This window comes from Lepidothrix coronata, unplaced genomic scaffold (assembly GCF_001604755.1).
Source record: "Lepidothrix coronata isolate B3197 unplaced genomic scaffold, Lepidothrix_coronata-1.0 Scaffold109, whole genome shotgun sequence".
NCBI classification, from domain to species: domain Eukaryota; kingdom Metazoa; phylum Chordata; class Aves; order Passeriformes; family Pipridae; genus Lepidothrix; species Lepidothrix coronata.
This window is the reverse complement of record NW_016690289.1, coordinates 2,073,165-2,090,562: the sequence shown is the minus strand read 5'-3', so window position 1 is coordinate 2,090,562 and position 17,398 is coordinate 2,073,165. Positions and strand designations below refer to the sequence as shown.

Genomic DNA, 17,398 nt, shown 5'->3' with positions numbered 1-17,398 from the left:
CACCCGTGCATGTTGATGACAAACTACTCTGAGACATTCAGTCTGTCAAGTAATTAATTATAACTGTTACTGTGCAGTAAGTTCTACAGGCAACTACAAGAAATCCATCTCTAAGATGCAGCATGCATCTTACAGATTTATGTACACACTCACTACACCAGAATGAGCAGCTGAATTATTAGGCTTTGAAACATTACAAAGAAGGCTGTATACCTCAATTTTTCTAAACAAGCCAAACAGTACTAGCCCTTTCTATATGCGTTTCAACCTGCCCGCTCTCCCTTCACCACTGACTTCACGATTCTTACTTCTATATAAACACCTCAGATTTTATTTGATTAAAATAAAAGGTTTGGTAAGTTTACTTTTATTCTAATGGTAATAATTACCTAAACAAAACTGGAAAGCAGGGTATGAATCCACCTTACTGATTTAGGGAAAACATGCACACACACACAAACCAACTCATAAAGGTTGCATTTCTACAGATTCACCACTTGCTGCCCTTACATTCATTCATGTCAACCCTGCTGCTCCTATTACTGTGGTGGAACTCTAATTGGGTACAATACAGTACATGTTGTGGGTAAGATAACACCAGAAACTAGCCTGAATATTCACTTAGTTAAGTTAAAATTAGGCCAACTCAGCCAACTCCAAACCAGTCTTACAGAAATTGTAAATAAGGCCACCAAAATCAGAAGACTAACTGCAAAAAAAAATCAATTATTTTCCTGGGAGATATACAACCATGTTTTAGTTTAATCTCGCTTTGGTTTATGATCATTTGCTAAGGCAAAAAGGCTACAGTGGTTTTGTCTCATACCTGAGTTTCCCATTCTTTCCTTTCAAAATAACTTCTGAAACTGATCATCAGTTTCAGTTAAAGACAAAAACTTTTATGAAAATGGCCAGGGAAAACAACAGACAAACTCACTTTTCAAATAGCTGTTTGTCCCTGCTCTCAATGACAAACAGAGGCATACAACAGGGGAATTCAGCCATGGTACATTTTATTTGCCCAGAAGCACATTAATTTAAAAGAATGGGGGGGCGGGGGATAAAATACACATGGATAAAAATACACATAGGTGTATTCTAGTTGTGTACTAGTGGAAGAAATCTTCACTAGATTTAATAACAAACAAATAGGAATGCTATTTTCTGCTGTTGATAGAATATGGTACTAAAGTTGCTGGTATGACCAAGCAGTTTGATTAAATCTGGCAGGGGTGTGGAGGAGAGCGCACATGCATTTAAGAGCCTTCGCTGTTCTATGGCTGTGGGCACTGTACTCACATCTGTCTAGTACACTTGAAAAGATATTTGGCTACACACTGAATTGAGCAAAGAAATAATAGCAGCATGTCTAGACAGCGTGGCTCGTCTGCACGCTGAGACTTCCCACTTCTGTTGTCGCTGCATGGCATTACTCAGGCAGTGTGCCACAGCAGCTACCTCACCTTACCCAGTCACCTTGGGAGCTTGCCCAGGACTCAGGATTTTCATACAACACCTAATGACAAGAAGTGCTCACCTCACAACACAAAAAAGAACACTGAATGGGACAAGAACATGCCTGTTCCACATCACTCCACCAGCCAGCATTGGCTTTTGCTCCACAAAGATGACAGCATGAGTTAGGCAAGCAGCTTCAAGTGACTTCTGCTGATGTTGGTGGGGCTGAAGTAGAAGTGGCAGGAACACCAGGTAGATGAGCTTTTCCCCACTTCAGTGTTCTTACCGTCTATGCACAGGAGAACTGAGCAAATGTAAGTAAACTTTAGGTACTCTTTAAAATGCTATTGAACACATTATTTGCTTTTGTTGATCTCTGGCAAGAGAGAAAATCTTGTCAAAACTGCAAGTGTACCAAAACTGAGAAGGATGAAGGAAAATAAGAGCAGGAACAAAAATACACAAATATTCACCTTCCTCTTACCTTCCTCCAAAACATGCCTGCATTATGAAAATATATCCTACTTTCAGGGATGAATCAAGGATGAATGGTTACAACAACTGCTATCTACAACCTTGTGCTTCTTCTACAAAAGCTAACATTTTCTTCTACAAAAACGAACTTTATAATATATACTAGCTAATATTACTACTCACCTTTCTGTTTTCACACTGAAAAGATCCTTGTATAATCAAAAAGATCTCACTAAACCTATCTTATTTACTTGACTAAAAAATGCACATGGAAAGATAGAAATTATTAAGCAGAATCTAGGCATAAGGAACATGGAAGAAACAGGAATATCCTTCTTATAAAGTAGCATTTTGTTTATATGCTTTCCAAATCAAAATATTGGACAGAGTAAAACCAAAACAAAATAAATGTAGGAATTTTTAGGCAAAAAAGCACAACAAATGAAAAATCAATCACATCCTTGAACATGCCCCTGTCACTGCTGCTTGAGACCACAGAACCAGCCCACACAACCACAACCTAAACAGACCAATGTCTGCAGACACATACTGCAGAACAGAAGATCAGTGTACAGAATGCTACACCCACTTCTGTTCCACGTGCAGAGCTGGGAAGCTTCCAGATCTTGACATATGTGTCTACTGGTTCAACTCAAAAATCACATCTGGACAAAACAGGAGGAGTACCAGGACGCTCTGAAGTTCCAGCATTGTTCTTGACTTGCTGAGCACAAGCTCCAAGTCATGAACAACTGTGGACATCCGTACACATGTACTCACACTGCCATATATAAATTACATAAGCAATAGATCTGAGTGCAACAGACTCACTGCACTCGCTGTAACATGTGCCAGTGTTCAGGAATATGAGCCCTGGTCATATTCTTCATACTGCTAGCTATACTATTGGCCATGGCATCTTTTTTTTCCCCAGTTTTACTGAAAGGGAAGGTCTTTAAACTTAGTTTCATGAATAACACACAGCTTTAACTCTATTTACAGTAACACTTTATTTTCCACTGGGCCAAAATAAGAAAAAACGTAGAGACTGGAGTGCCAGGACAGGAAACATATTGCTAACAGGAAAGCATAGATCAGAATATGTGAAGTTACCAGTCGGCCAGAGCTCTCTGGCTGAAAATTATAAAACAGAATGACATAACATTCATTTGGCTTTGCAGGGATTTGACTAATAATAGCTCATTTTAAGCCACTGAACTTGCCCCACTACTTCCTTTAACTCTATCTAGGTCAAAGTGACAGGACAAGTTAATGTACATTTAACCTTTTAACCAACCACCATAGATTTATAGCCCAAGAGCAAGCACTTTGGTCTTGCAAAAAAAACCCCACCATGATTCCCAAAATAGTAATTTTTAAAGTATAATACATTATTAAGACTGCTGACAGAACAAACAGTATTACCTAGCTTAAAATGGTAGAGATGGAGAAAAACAGTAATAAAGGATAAATTATTGTGGTCTTGCTCCCACTGAAGTCATGTTTTTTCATGAAGACTTCAAAGAGCAGGGAAAACATGGCCTTTATCCAACTTTCTGCAAATTACACAACTGAGTAATTTTATTTAAAATAAATCAATTCTGATACAACTCTGATCTCCTTGAGTTTGATAGCAAAAGTTCTTAAAATATTTATTTTTGAGTGTGACACCATTTATCCTTGTGCTTTTCTGATCTTTAACTGAAGTCTATAGGATATTTTTAGTGCTCTGTTGTCACTGATATTTTCTGCCTATATGTCTCCAAACTCTTACATGGTTTTCTGAACCTGAATTTCACTGGTTTGATAATCCAGGCAGACTTTTACAGTTCCAGGATACTGACATGAATAACACCTTTTACCACCTTTCAGCCAAATGGTGCTAGTACTGAGGACACAAATGGCTGAAAGTGTCATGACCAGAGAAATCAACTTCATAATGAAAGTCAACGAAAAAATTATTAAACACTGTAGCATAATGTACACTAGATTTATTTGTGTGTGTCTGTCTACAAGACATAGATAAAAATAAGTGTTTCTAGCATTTTGAGGTGTCCTTAAGATGAAATTTAATAGATGTGCTGTGTTTGGTTTGGGTTTTTTTCATTTGGTTTGGGGTGTGTGCGTGCGCATGTGCATTTTAATATTGCTGAAGGATACCATGGGACAGTCTTCCTGAGAAATTTCCCTTCTCCCCCCAGATTGCAACACAGCACAGCTCCTACCTCTTCTACAATTCTCACTTATAAGAAATATAACCTTAACGTTATTCCACCCACCCTAATAAGAGTGCAACTGCCCATGGGATAAAATGTTATTCCTGTTATGGAATTCTGCCCAATAATTTCATGTCCTAACTGATTCTCCAATTTAAGTGGTACACTGATAACTGATGTTAGCATGTAAACTTTAATTTTAATTGATCACCATGTAAGTTCTCCAATATCTATGACAATTTAGGAAAAACAAGCAAAACAATACCCTGTAATCTACACACTTAGTTTGCATAAAACCAAACAGTTGCTCCCTATCTTTCACTAACCAGTATATGGCTCCTTTATTTTCCAAAGAAGGTAAGTAACCTAAGAAAGGTAAAACCAAAACTATGGGTATCAACGAAGATAAATACTAAGCAAATGCATCTTTAAACATGCAAATAAAAATATTGTTTCTCTGACCTTTTGCAAAAGACAGTGAACATTTTTATTCTAGTTTTAAAAAATTCAAATGAAGTTCAGATGACAGACATCTTTTAGAGAAAAAAAAAAAGTCCACAACTCCAAGGAAAGTCCTGGCTTTTATTTAATATTCTGAAATACATTTGCTGTACTGCAAGATACCAGCTGATACATTTTCCATAGCATAATTAATTCAGAGACATCTGCTTGCTAGCGGACCAAGAATGAATTTGGGGTTATAAAGCCTGGATTATAATTCTCAGTCAGGAACTGATTTGTGGTGAGCTTTGAGAACCTTGATCTGTCCCCACATCACCATTATAAAATGTGAAGATGTTTTTTCATATTGCCTATTTTCTTTAAATAAAACACAAGTTTTTTTATATATCAGTGAACTGCACTGTGAAAACTGCAGTTCCAATTAATAGTGAACTCCTGAGTATAGTGACAATTTCAGAAAAACTTTATGGTTATGTTCTCTCAGTCAGAGAGCCCAGCTGCCTTCTGGAGAAACAGGACTGAACAGATTCATGTAGGTACTGCAGATGCCAAATAATAACAAAAAGACTAATCCTGAATATTGCAGCTGCTGATAATGCTCATTGCCTAACAATGCAGAAAGTATTACACTCACTACTGCCTACAGCATGCACTGCTACAGAGGAAAAAAAAAAAACCAAAAAAGCAGTGATATGTTTTCTGGGAGAATCCAAGATGATAGTCTGAAGAGGAAAATTCAGCTCAGTGCATATAGCCTGAGGTTATGAAAAAAGTGTCTGCTACTATGCAGCAGGCCCCCATAACTGTGCAGCTGAAGTAATAATACCCCAACAAAATGCCATTACAATGTACAGCGTTTAAAAACTGTGCCAGTTTCCACGCATGTTGGTTTATTCCACAAGCTGGCTTATCCACTTTGCTAGTCTAAATGTTCCAAAATGATTTAAAGAAATCATATCCACTACATTTTAAAGACAAGAGACCATACTGATTCCTAGGTAACTCTATTAATTTTATTTTTTTTTGTGTATCAGGAAAAAAAATAGATTTGTAATCTCCTTTTTCAAAAGGAGGGAGAGTTCTTAAACAATACTGAGGGTCGGGAATGTGATGTCGGTTGGTGCAACACATCAACAAGCTTTATAAAATTTAGGTTCCCAGCCCAAAGGTGTTGGAATCACCTATGATATAAGACTATAAGAGAGAATTAAAAACAGTTTCTTAGTCTATGGTGCTTTCATATTCTGTGTCATTTTTTTTCCTGGCTTTGATTGTTCTCCTTCAATGATGGATGTTTTCCTGTTTTCCATCTCAGCATGCATAAGAGAAAGACAAAACTTAACATATCCATCAAAACTTAACATATCCATCAAAACTCAACATATCCATCACCAGAACAAGAACACAGCTCAGTCTATCTGGTACCATAGATCTGGTACCATAGATCGCAAACTCCCCTTCCCCCAGCAAGATTCTTAGCTCTTCCACTCGCTCTTCATCATGAAGTTGAATGCTTGAGGGTTGTTTGTTTGGGTTTTTTTTTTTTAGGTGACTGTAGAGATAGCAAGAATATGGTGGTTGTGATATGGACATATTCCAAGACTAGTCTGAAATATTCTTACCCAGGGCCAAATGTTTTCCCCATCAGCAGTGGAATCATTCAACGCTTTGGCATTCTTCTAGCAGCCTATCCCTCCCTTTGCCACCCAACATGCATGCACAGTCCTGTCTTCCCGGCTGCTCACAGCGCTGAAGCAATCAAAAATGCCTCAGGCTAAGCAAATATACAGAGGTAAACACTTTAGTTCTGGGCATCATCCCAGAGAGGACACACATAATAATTTCCAAGCTCCTCAACATATTTTTTTTTTTCTTGTGTTCAGTACTAACAAAATTAAGGAAGGAGAAGAGTTTAATGCAGGAGTAGGATCCCTGTCAAGAATTTCATTACAACACCTAGTTCATCATAAGTTGTTAGAAAAAGCAAATGACTTCTATCCTCTTCTGTGTACTAGGCTTAAATGATAAAGCAGGAAACAGATCCCAAAATTACTCGGCGCTGTGCCCACAGTGAACTTCCTTTCACAGTCCCCTTGCCCTCCTCCAGTATCTCCAATACACAGAACCTGTACTTATTTTCTACTAGCATATTTCATTCTCACTAAGTAGAGCATGAAGTACATGATTCTGCATTCACCACACTGGTGTCCTACATGTTCACCTCAGGCAGCACAAAAGGAATACCTGGATCTGATTTTGCTTCTGTATTTCAAGTCTGCTTGAGATCCCAATTTCATGTAAAAACACAACATAAAAGAGAGCAAGACGTTTGATGGCTGGTGCTGGGGGTGATCTAGAGTTTTGGTACTCAAGCTCTGGGACAATTTATGCAGAAAAGTATGCAGAGGCACAGGCACATTGTCCTGAGAAAAATTTATTAAAATGCAATGTTAATTTCAGAATCGGATATTGGTTTTTGTTATCTTTGACAATTCACCGAAAAGCACAATTTAGATGGTAATTTATAACTTAACTGTATGAAACAGTAATACATCCAGAACTAACTGCAGTAAACTGACCAATAAACAGGAAACTCCTATTAGACATGCCTTTAGGAATATTCAAGAACTTGATTGGTGAAGCAGAAGATTTTGCTTACTAGGACAGGATGGTAGGATCCACTTCCTGTGTACAAGCGTACAGTTCCACTGTTTCTGATCACATGTAATTATATAAGAAGAAAAAGGTATTTTATTTAGAACATCTGCATCAGAGCAAGCCCCTAAAGTTTTCCTAAAACAACTGCAGGAAATAAATAGCACAAACAAGGAAAGAGCAAAGACACACCTTACTTGATATGGAAATCCTGATGTAAAGACTGGTATTCCCTTCAGAAATACAGACAATACTGCTGGAAAAGTTGCCACATTCCAATGTTCTCATCCTCCTTCAAAGGTAAGAGAACTTGAAACAATGCAACAAAGAGAAACTGCACCGCAGATAAATCTGTGAGATAATCACACTTTGTCTAAGAAAAGATTTAAATTCTACCACAAACTAAATACATATGTCTGGTGCCCATGCTGCATTTGATAGTGCTTTTATCCACCACACAACTTATTCTCTCACTTTTTACCCCAAGGTCTGAATTTTTTCAAAACAAATTAATTTGGCTCTTGCATTACATTGTGCTGAAGGCAGTATTGATGCACAGAGATTGCAAATGAAAATTAGACCACACAGAAGGGTATACTAAATTATTCCATATAAAAACAATGTTAAAATGGGATTTAAATAGTATAACATTAAAGTAATATGGTTAAAAATATATTACATTTTGATAAAAAATTGTAGTACTTTAAGATCATTATCACAGACGAGATGAAACTGAACAAAAATGTGTAAACAACAGGAAATATGAAAGCACATTTAAACCCCCAGATCACTTCAAATTTCTGTTTACTTACAGTGTGTGTGTGTACTAAATGTGCATATAAATACTAGCAGTAGCTCCAGAAGAGATGCAGCTGCACTTTTAAGAACATTTCAGGTTTCTTTTATTTTTCCATTGTTTTTCATACTTTGATTTTCTCAATAAGAAGAGTTCATGGTGAAGCCACTGCTTTAACAAGGATGAGGCATATATTATACACAGCTTACTTTTAGAGGGTCTGTCAGGTATTTGGAGGCTGTAGTTTTTCGTAATTTAGACAACAAGCTGCAGGGTTACATTTCATAGTTTCCTTACAACCTTCTCCCAAGGAAGCATTCTTATTCTCTCATCCAGAAATATGATTAGCTATAAAAATCCTTATCAGCCTTCTCCTTTCTCAGTGGCAGAAAAGAAACTAAAACCAGTTTATCTACTACTGTTAGCCTCCACTGCCTATCAAAATAAAGTCAAAGGATTACAAAAATGAAAATATGTCTTTTACTTTTGTTTGTATCCACACATTTCTATGCAAAGAGTTATCTTCAGATGGTTCCTCTAGCGACAAAACAAAGATCTGAGTCACAATCTTAACTGTGTTGCAGCTGGAGAACTTGGTCTTTGAGAGATCAAATAAACCTCCCAGGTTACCCAAAATTAGGCCCCAAATACATAAAAACGTTCCTCTTGATAAAACTTTAACCTATGTTGCAGTCCCTCCTCATTCCCAAAAAATCCTCTTAAGGTCACTGTTCAGGTGCAGCAACATTTGGAAGAAGATTTTCTCTACCAACTTCAAGAAAGAGATCCTTTACAGTTTTGTGTGCTACTACTAGGAATAACTAGGAATAACTAGGAAAAAAAATAGGAAGGGTTTCTCTATTTCCTTGTTGGAACATGTTCTTCCCCAGAAGAGCTATGGGTCTTATAGTTCATCACTAAAGCCTCAGAGTAGGGAGAGCAAAGAGACAATTAGGCAGTTAATATGGTTTGAGATGGAAAGCTGGGCAGTTCTGGAGGCAGAGACCAAAGAGCAGGGAAAATAAAGACGAGCATCCTATTTTTACTTTATTTTGCACATCTTCTTATGGCAAGCTGGTGATATATCTCAGAGATGCTAGAATGGAGTTTATTGACACAAAACACGAAGCAGGACCTATCCTCCTCTGACTCAGTAATTCCTTGTCCTCCTATCCACTGAATGGCAGTTCAGAAAAATACTAACAATGAAAGACGGCAATAAACATTTCTTGATACACCAATTTCAGGTATACAAGCTGCCTTCCTTTTTTACAGAATATAAGGATCATCTGCTTTTATAATGGGTAGTCAAGAAAACACCTCATTTTCCCATAGAGCATTAGTGGGAAAGCGTTGCATAGGCTGTAAATGCAAAAGCAGATCCCACTTGAAAGGCAGAAAATCCAGATTCAATGACTAAAGGAAATCAAAACTAATACTGAAATGGAAGGAATAAGGGCAGTCATTAAGTGGGAGGTTAATAAACTCAGCACCAAGAATCTTGTTCTTGTTTACACATTCTTACGTGCTTAAAACTGCAACAAGAGACAGTGCTATTTGCTGTTTCCTGACAACAGACCAATTCATGCCCCATTTTTGCATGTCTTGAAACATCTGTAAATCAGAAGAGTCATTACAGACAACTATAAAGGTTGGGTAGGTTATGTGTTTTTTGTTTTCTGTTTTTTTTTAAATAGAGTAGAATTTACTGCAATTTCTAACAGACTATATAGTACAGGGATTTAAGAAACCTATTGCTTTTTCAGGTTCAGAGCTTTGCTTGCAGTTTGTAAATTAAAATCGGTTTTCTCAAAAAAGCTGAAATTAATAAGGGGAAGTTAAAATAGAAAGTTACAGTTATCACAATATTTTCTCTATATCCTATTGAGTGACATCTTTGGAAATGTCAAAGTCTTTTGACAAAAATAATGACAAAATTAACAAGTTCATTTTCAAGGCTCACCTGTACAATGAGCCTCATCTGTACCTCATTTGTACAATGGGGTATGAAGTCAATAAAAGCAGTTAGTGCTACTCAAGAGCACCTCAGTTCTGACTCCGCAAAGTGCATAATGGAAATCTTGTAGGGAAACCTGTATAAAGCCCTAAGTTAGATGCTCACCTAGATACGCTAACTGCGTATGCTATATACTGCATTGGAACACAGTTTATTTCTTTGGGCATTTTCTCCCATTCTGCCTTACCCTTTGTTTTCCATCAAACAGATTATGTCACAGCTTTTCCAGTGCTCTTTTACTTGCCCCTGTGTATCAGCAATTCAAAGAAAGGAAGAGATAGAAAAAGTCAGAAAAATAACACAAGTCTGCAACCCCTCTCTTAGGAAGTATGGCCAGTCTTCGCGAGCGAAGATTTGGGAAAGGTCATTACCCTTCGAGCCTGCGCAGTGGATTTTTTAGGTGAGACACAGCGTGCGTTGAACTGAGCCCACCCTTTAATCCTGAGGTTCATCTGCCGGGGCCGAGCAAGCTTGGACAGTGGCAGTGAGGTCCTCAGGACGTAGGTTTGTTTAGAGTGACCTTCTCTTAGATGGATTGTCTTACAGGGCTGATGAGCTCCATCTGCCCGGGGGAGTTTCCCTGACCAGGATTCAAACCCAGGCTGCAGCAGTGAGAGTGCTGCATCCTAACCACTAGACCACCAGGGGTCCCCCTCTTAGGAAGTACTCCACAAAAATTGCCTCAGAAGAAACATCACCTTCATGTGCAACAACATAACCCAGGGGAGTAGGTTTTATTTTCTTTTTTTTTTTTTTTTTTTTACAGACATTCTACTTACTATGTGTGATCCACCTCCTTAGAGAAAAAAGATTGTTTAAGAGTGCCGGAGATGTCCCCCTGATGGCAAAGGAACACGGAAAGTTGGAGAGCAGCATTCTCGCTGGTCTCCACAAAACACCAAACAAACGAGACTGGAATTCATTCAACTCCAGTTTCAGCCTTTGAATACCTACAATTACTCCCAAAGGACTAATGAGGAAGCCAGTACTCCACCTCATAAGAAATATTGACAATAAGAAAGCAAGAAACTTGGTAGTGTGTATCAGATGAAGCTCACCGCTAAAATACTGGGTGAGGTAGTAACAGAAGTGGATTTTTAATGAATCCAACATTTCCAATAATTTTATCCTACAGCAGAAGAGCATTCATTTGCTTTGCCTTTCATCCCAGATAGTCCTATTTTTAAATCATCTGTATCACAAAATGGTTCTATTAATATATTACAAAATGCAATAAGGTTCTCTGAAACAAGCTGGATATGAGACTATTAGCAAGGGAGAACTATGTGTCATGTAAGAACAGCTCTGGATGGATTTTGACAAGTTGCTCGGTTCAGACAAGTTACATCATTTTGGTTGCTTCTCTGCTCCCCAAAATGGGTCTCAGACAAGACAGACTTACATAAAAATGTGGGTAAATTCTTGTTTGCAACACAATAATTCTACTTGATCATCAAGAAAACTGACCACCATGCAAAATTTTTTATGTTTACTGAAATACTGGATGTTCTTCCCCTTCCACAGAAGAACTAATACTTATGCTCAAAGACACATTTCACTCTTGATTCTTTTTTGAAATTCATTGTAGGTATTGTTCTATTCGAACTTCAGACATATAGTAAAAGTAGGAAATCAGCATCTCTGAAGTCAAATGCATCATTGCTCCCAATAAACCACCTCCCAAACAGAATTACTACAGTAAAAACTTGACTCATTGCCTACACTTGAAGGGTTTTTAGAGTTTTATTGCACTCTTTTAATGATCTAATTTTACAATGTAATTCTGCATTACTTATCTTGGATCATCCGCTTAATTTCTCCTTTCAAAGAACAACAAAAACAAAGGTAAGTTGTTTCCTGGAATTTTTAAACATTTTTCTGAATAGCAAGGTTAGTCAAATTAGACTTCAAATAGCATGGCAACTCTTCTGAAATTCCTTTTAAATATATCATCTGCCACATTTTGGAAGGCAAAGAGTTTTCTCTAACAGGCATGCAAAAACTAATTTCAAACATTAGTACCTCATCCTGCAGATGAAAAGTTTTGAGTTCCCTCTTGGCTTTTCATGAAAAGAAATGCCATAACTTAGTTCTGCAAAACAGCTCGAAGAACCACTTCTATGTCATAGATTTTTAAACTGAACCAAAATGAGGAATGTATTTAAAATACAACAGAAATTTGCAACTCAGTGAAAATCATCCCTTAAGCCCATCCAGCATTTACTCTTACTAAACCACTTACTTTTCCTAAACTCTTACTAAAGTCCTAAGAAAACCTGGTCACTTTCAACTACAAAAGGAGACACTATTTACAATTATTTCTATGTATGTCAGCATCCCTTTTTTTTGCACTGTTTTTCCATTTCCTGGACCATAAGTTTTAATACTAAGGAGCAGGTAAGCAAAAGAAAGCTGAAGTAAAGCCATCATCACATCAATGTGAAACACAAGAGACAACCATTTAATTGTACTTTATGATGTGTGCTTGGATAGGTAATGTGCACTGAAACAGAGAAAGAAATCTGTAGGAACTACTTCCAACATCATCTCCCATCACCCTTAAAATTCAAGTATTCTAACACACATACACATATGTATCTATATAAAATAGAGAGCTATAATAGAATTACTTATGATAATGACCCAAACCATTACAAGTCTTAAAATATTTTATCATAAAACAGTGGGGAAAAAAATCAGTCACTAAAAAATTGTCTTAAGTCTTTCTTCCCTAGCATCACATATAATTAGCTGAGAATTTACACCAAGAATCATGATTCATTTAAAAAATAAAAGGTTACAGTATACATTCAAATAAAAAACAACAGCAAAAGTCCCACACTAAGATTTTAGAGAACCTTACTTTTCTAAAATCCAGACATGAACACACTGCATTGTTATTTCGGCTTCTACCATAGAAGGTGTCTCCAGAGACACTGCTTCATCCTTGCCTAGGATGCTACCAGGATATTGCAGTTCAGACTCTCAGATGCATTTGGAGTCAAGGAAAAAAGTCACCCCACAGGACAGTTACCTTCTGTTCCTGGACTGGGCAAACTGAAGTCCCTTCCTTGTGCAGAACTGAATACTATGGATCCTACAATTAATATTGCCATTAATAAGCAGCACATCTTCAGAGAAGAGTGGAAAAATATGAAAGCAGCAGCCATGACTCAGAACAATCTGGAAACTGAAGATAAGATGGAAGGTCAACAGAAACAACAATAACCAAAAAAAAGGGACAATGTTGAAGGTTTTAATCAGAACAGATAACAATTTCTGTAAATTGCAAGAAGAAAATGTTGCAAAATGGCTACAATCTCTGTGCAAAGCACAAAAAATACCTCCTAAAAAAACCCAAAATTAAGCCCACAGAAATGATAAAGTAATAGTAATCAGCTCATAGGATTAATCACATCACGATTAAGATGTTTAAAGTAATCCATTCACAGTGTACCAGTCACAAATCACAATTTATTGAGATCTGATTACAAAAAACATTTGTGCCACCAAACCCATGAAAAAGCAATGGCCTAATGACAAGGACCACTGTGTGCTCTGTGTTTGATCTACATAATTTTCCCAGCTAGTAGTTCTCAGACTGTAAATGTGGTGCAAAAATGCTCTTCTGAACACAAGGAAAAATATCAGCAATGACTCTTTTGCACTCTCTTATACAGAACACCTGATCACTAGTTGCAGCTCTTTCTGCTGCTAGATACACGAGGATGGGACTGACTCTTCACCTCTGATGTGCCTGAAATGCATTGCTTACATTCAGATGCTATTCAGAAGAAACCTTGTTGTACTTCAGGAATCTTCATTTTAAAGCAGTTGCAACTGTTGGTATATTATTTAGAAGCTGCAAAAGAGGCTGCTCTTTTCCTGACAGGAACACAAGCTTTTCAAACTGGATTTTGAAAAAGCTAAATTCTCCAGCAAAATGGCTGGAAATAGCAGTTGCTTATTAGTTTAAAACTTTTTCTAAACACTGGTCACAGTCATCAATAGTCCACTATTTCACCAGCAGAAGAGTACTTGAAGCAAACAAAACTTACTCCTTACTGAAAACTAAAACTGAAGAAAGAAAAAAAAATAAGGAAAACATTTAGCAAAAAGTACTGAAGCTTGTCTCCTCCTAAACATATGAAGGACAATTAGGGATAGTTGGGTATCTAGAAATGCTCAGAATGCATGTCCAGATGCTACCAGTGTCCTCCTTCTCCTCCTCTGTGCCAGACTTCCCATGGGTTGAGTGAGGTCTGAGGCACAAAACGGTTAGAGGGAAGAAGAGAATCCGAAGCCAGAAACAAGTTTAAACTGACCCAGCTGTAATAACAAAGGCACACAAGCTCAATCATTTTTTATTCTATAAAAACCACTGGTTTAAAGAGGTTTACAATTTTCTTCATGCAGATTATATGAACAGAATTTCTTGCTTTCACTCCTTTCTTTTTTTCTTACAACAATATGAAAGGTTTTTAAAAGCAACGGGAAAAGGTGCATAAAGGTGAATACTGCTAAATCACAAAAACACGCAGTTGAATCCACACGGAAAACATTAAAAAGTTTACTTAAACATGCTTTGTAAAACAGTTAGCATTTTATCTCACGGGACCCAGAGGAATGTAATTGCTGAAGGCATAATTGTCTAAAAGCACTAGTATTCTTTATATTTTCAAAATATTTTGTAAGTTTTGGGGTTTTTTTAAGGGGTAAGGATGTTCTTTCAGAATGAAGTTGGAAACAATTTCTTATCTCAGCAGCCACTTTTCTAAGCCACCATTTCCCCTTCCACCTCCACTACCTTTCCACAACAGGTGAGAAAAATATGCAACGTGTGCTTTTCACAAATAGGGCAGTTGTTATTTTAATGTGCTGGAGGCTTTTACACATTAAGGCCAGGAATAGACACCAGGGTGAGCAACATGACATGCAGGCAATTCCCTCATGTCGAAATAGGCAAAGCAGCTGAAGCTGAAGACATTTTATCTAATGTAAACACATTTTGCAAAGCCTGGTCCTTCATATCCATCTGTGCCAAATATACTTGAGAGGTGAAACATGAAGTATATGCAATTATTGCAACATCCCCCACTAACTGTGAAAGCAGTTGTGTCCTGTTCTTATACATTCAAATACGTGATTGTAAAACAAGCATTTTCCTACCACGTCATTTGCTCTAAGACACCATTTCCATCTTCTTTCTCAAGTTTTCATCAGTGCTTAAAAAAAAAAAAGAAAAAAGAAATCTTTCAAGGCCACAGGCCCACTTTCTCTTCTTCTGAAACCTAATGCCAATTTTACCTGTAACCTGCCTTTTAAATCAGCCACTGCTGCCAATTTATCATCAGGCCTTCCTCCCACTCCCTCTCTCTTCAGAGAAGCTGCACGTCAGCATTTGCAAATCCCTTCACTGTCCTCCTATCCCTCCCTACTCTAATTTGCTGATGCCTTAAAAAAAAAAAATAGTAAGAGTACAGTTGTTTACAACACGAGACAGACTTGTTTCACTGTTTCTGGATACTCCCTTCAATTCATCATCCATTGTTTTGTTTTAAGGTGTAAACATTTTGCTTTGTTTCAGGTTTCCTCAACAGTTAACAGAACAGTTCTCATTACAACTCTTCATTATTAAACATCTCCCTTTTGTCCTCTACTTGAGGGCAAAAACGTGACAGTCATATGATAATTTCAAAATAAAATATTCAATAATAAAATATCCTTCATAAAAATCTGCATACAATAATGAGCATACCCATGCAGAAAATAGTTTCCATGGATATATTTCAAAGAAGTTGAGTGCAAGGTGAGCAATCCAATATGTGTAAGTGACCCAGCATAAGGGATATACATCAGAAGGGAAACCACAGCAAAATGACTGACCTCAGTTACCATCACAAGTGTGAAACCCAGAAAATACTGGAGAAGAAATGCAATCCATTAGATTTGTTTGTGTTAAAAGATATTATCTTCAAAGAGACGCAGTTGTTTAAGATAAAAAGGTTCACTTTTCATAAAGCAGAACACCATAAATACATTGCTGGATTGTGGATGAAAAGTTGTATCAACTAAATAAAAATTAATTTGCACATGGCAAGAAAACACAAAAATAAAATTATTAGAATAAAATGAAGTATCATGGCTTTTCACACTTGCCAGAGCCTATCTTCTTACATTAAAATTCCAAGTAAATTAGTCCAAATCCTTAAAAAAGAAAAGCATCAACAAGAGATAAATTCTTCATATAAAGACAATAAATCTTTTTTCAATATAAGTCAAAAATCCCTTTAAGCAAGAAACAAGTCTTATTATTTCCTATTTATGCAACTTTTATTATTCCACAATGATTAAAGAAAATCTCAACATCAATGAAGTGGTTTCATATTAATTAAGCACCCATTAAAGAGAAACTTCTTCACCCCTATCTCAATGAAAAGCATTCTAAAACATCAAAAAAGCATCACAAAGAAAATCAAGTCTGTATTCAGTGCTAAGTATTTCAGTCCTTTCATTGATTTCAATAAGCTCAGTAAAATATTCTATTTAATGTAGCTGATTTATATTAGGAAAATAGCCAGTCATCCTATGGAACTGGAAACACAGTGATTAGTACAGTAGCCATGTACAACTAGAAATGACCAGTTATAATTCACAAATAAGCAATACCTCAGATAGGATGACCTCCTATAAACCATAAACAATTAACTACTGTAGTTCAATAAACTAATAAATTATGTTTTTGGATGGGTCACAGAAGATCACTCTCAACAGAAGCTGAGGAGTACAGAGAGGATGAAACTTGTCTGCTGTGAAAGGAATGGCACCAGGCGAGATTGGACAAATGGCAGCTGCTCTGGATGCTCAGGTGTCCAGTTTTAACACCCAAGCAAGGCCAGGCACATCCAAAAGGACATGCCGGGAAGGCCACACAACACAACTCCTCTGAGTATCTTAGAGCAAAGAAACAAAACAATATTACAAGTCTTTATGATTTATAAGACTCTATTCAGGAAATAATTTTTTATATAAAAATATGGTCTGATATCTCTGCACAATACCACACTTTTTTTGCTAAAGCAGAAACAGAGGAATTGGATCTCTCTTTTTAAGAACTAAGTAACCAATGTAAAAGTCTTCCTGGCTCGCCACTCATCTTCACTAGAATCCCTCTTATAACTGTTCCTATAGTGCTTTTTTTCCTGTATAAAACAATGTCTAGTCACTTACTGTATATGTGTTAAATATTCAAAACATATCTACACAAAACCTAACATTGAGAGCTTAAAAAAAAAACCAAACAAAAATATTAAAATAAAA

General features: G+C 36.9%; 1 protein-coding gene across 1 annotated transcript in view; it reads right to left on the bottom strand.

The window, feature by feature from the left end:
* SEMA5A (semaphorin 5A) overlaps positions 1-15,303 on the bottom strand; it is a 274,990-nt gene extending 259,687 nt beyond the window's left edge. Inside the window, exon 1 of the mRNA XM_017824133.1 lies at positions 15,248-15,303. The gene's annotated coding sequence lies outside the window, so the exon portion shown is untranslated. The remainder of the gene's footprint in view (positions 1-15,247) is intronic.
* Between the last annotated feature and the right edge of the window lie 2,095 nt (positions 15,304-17,398).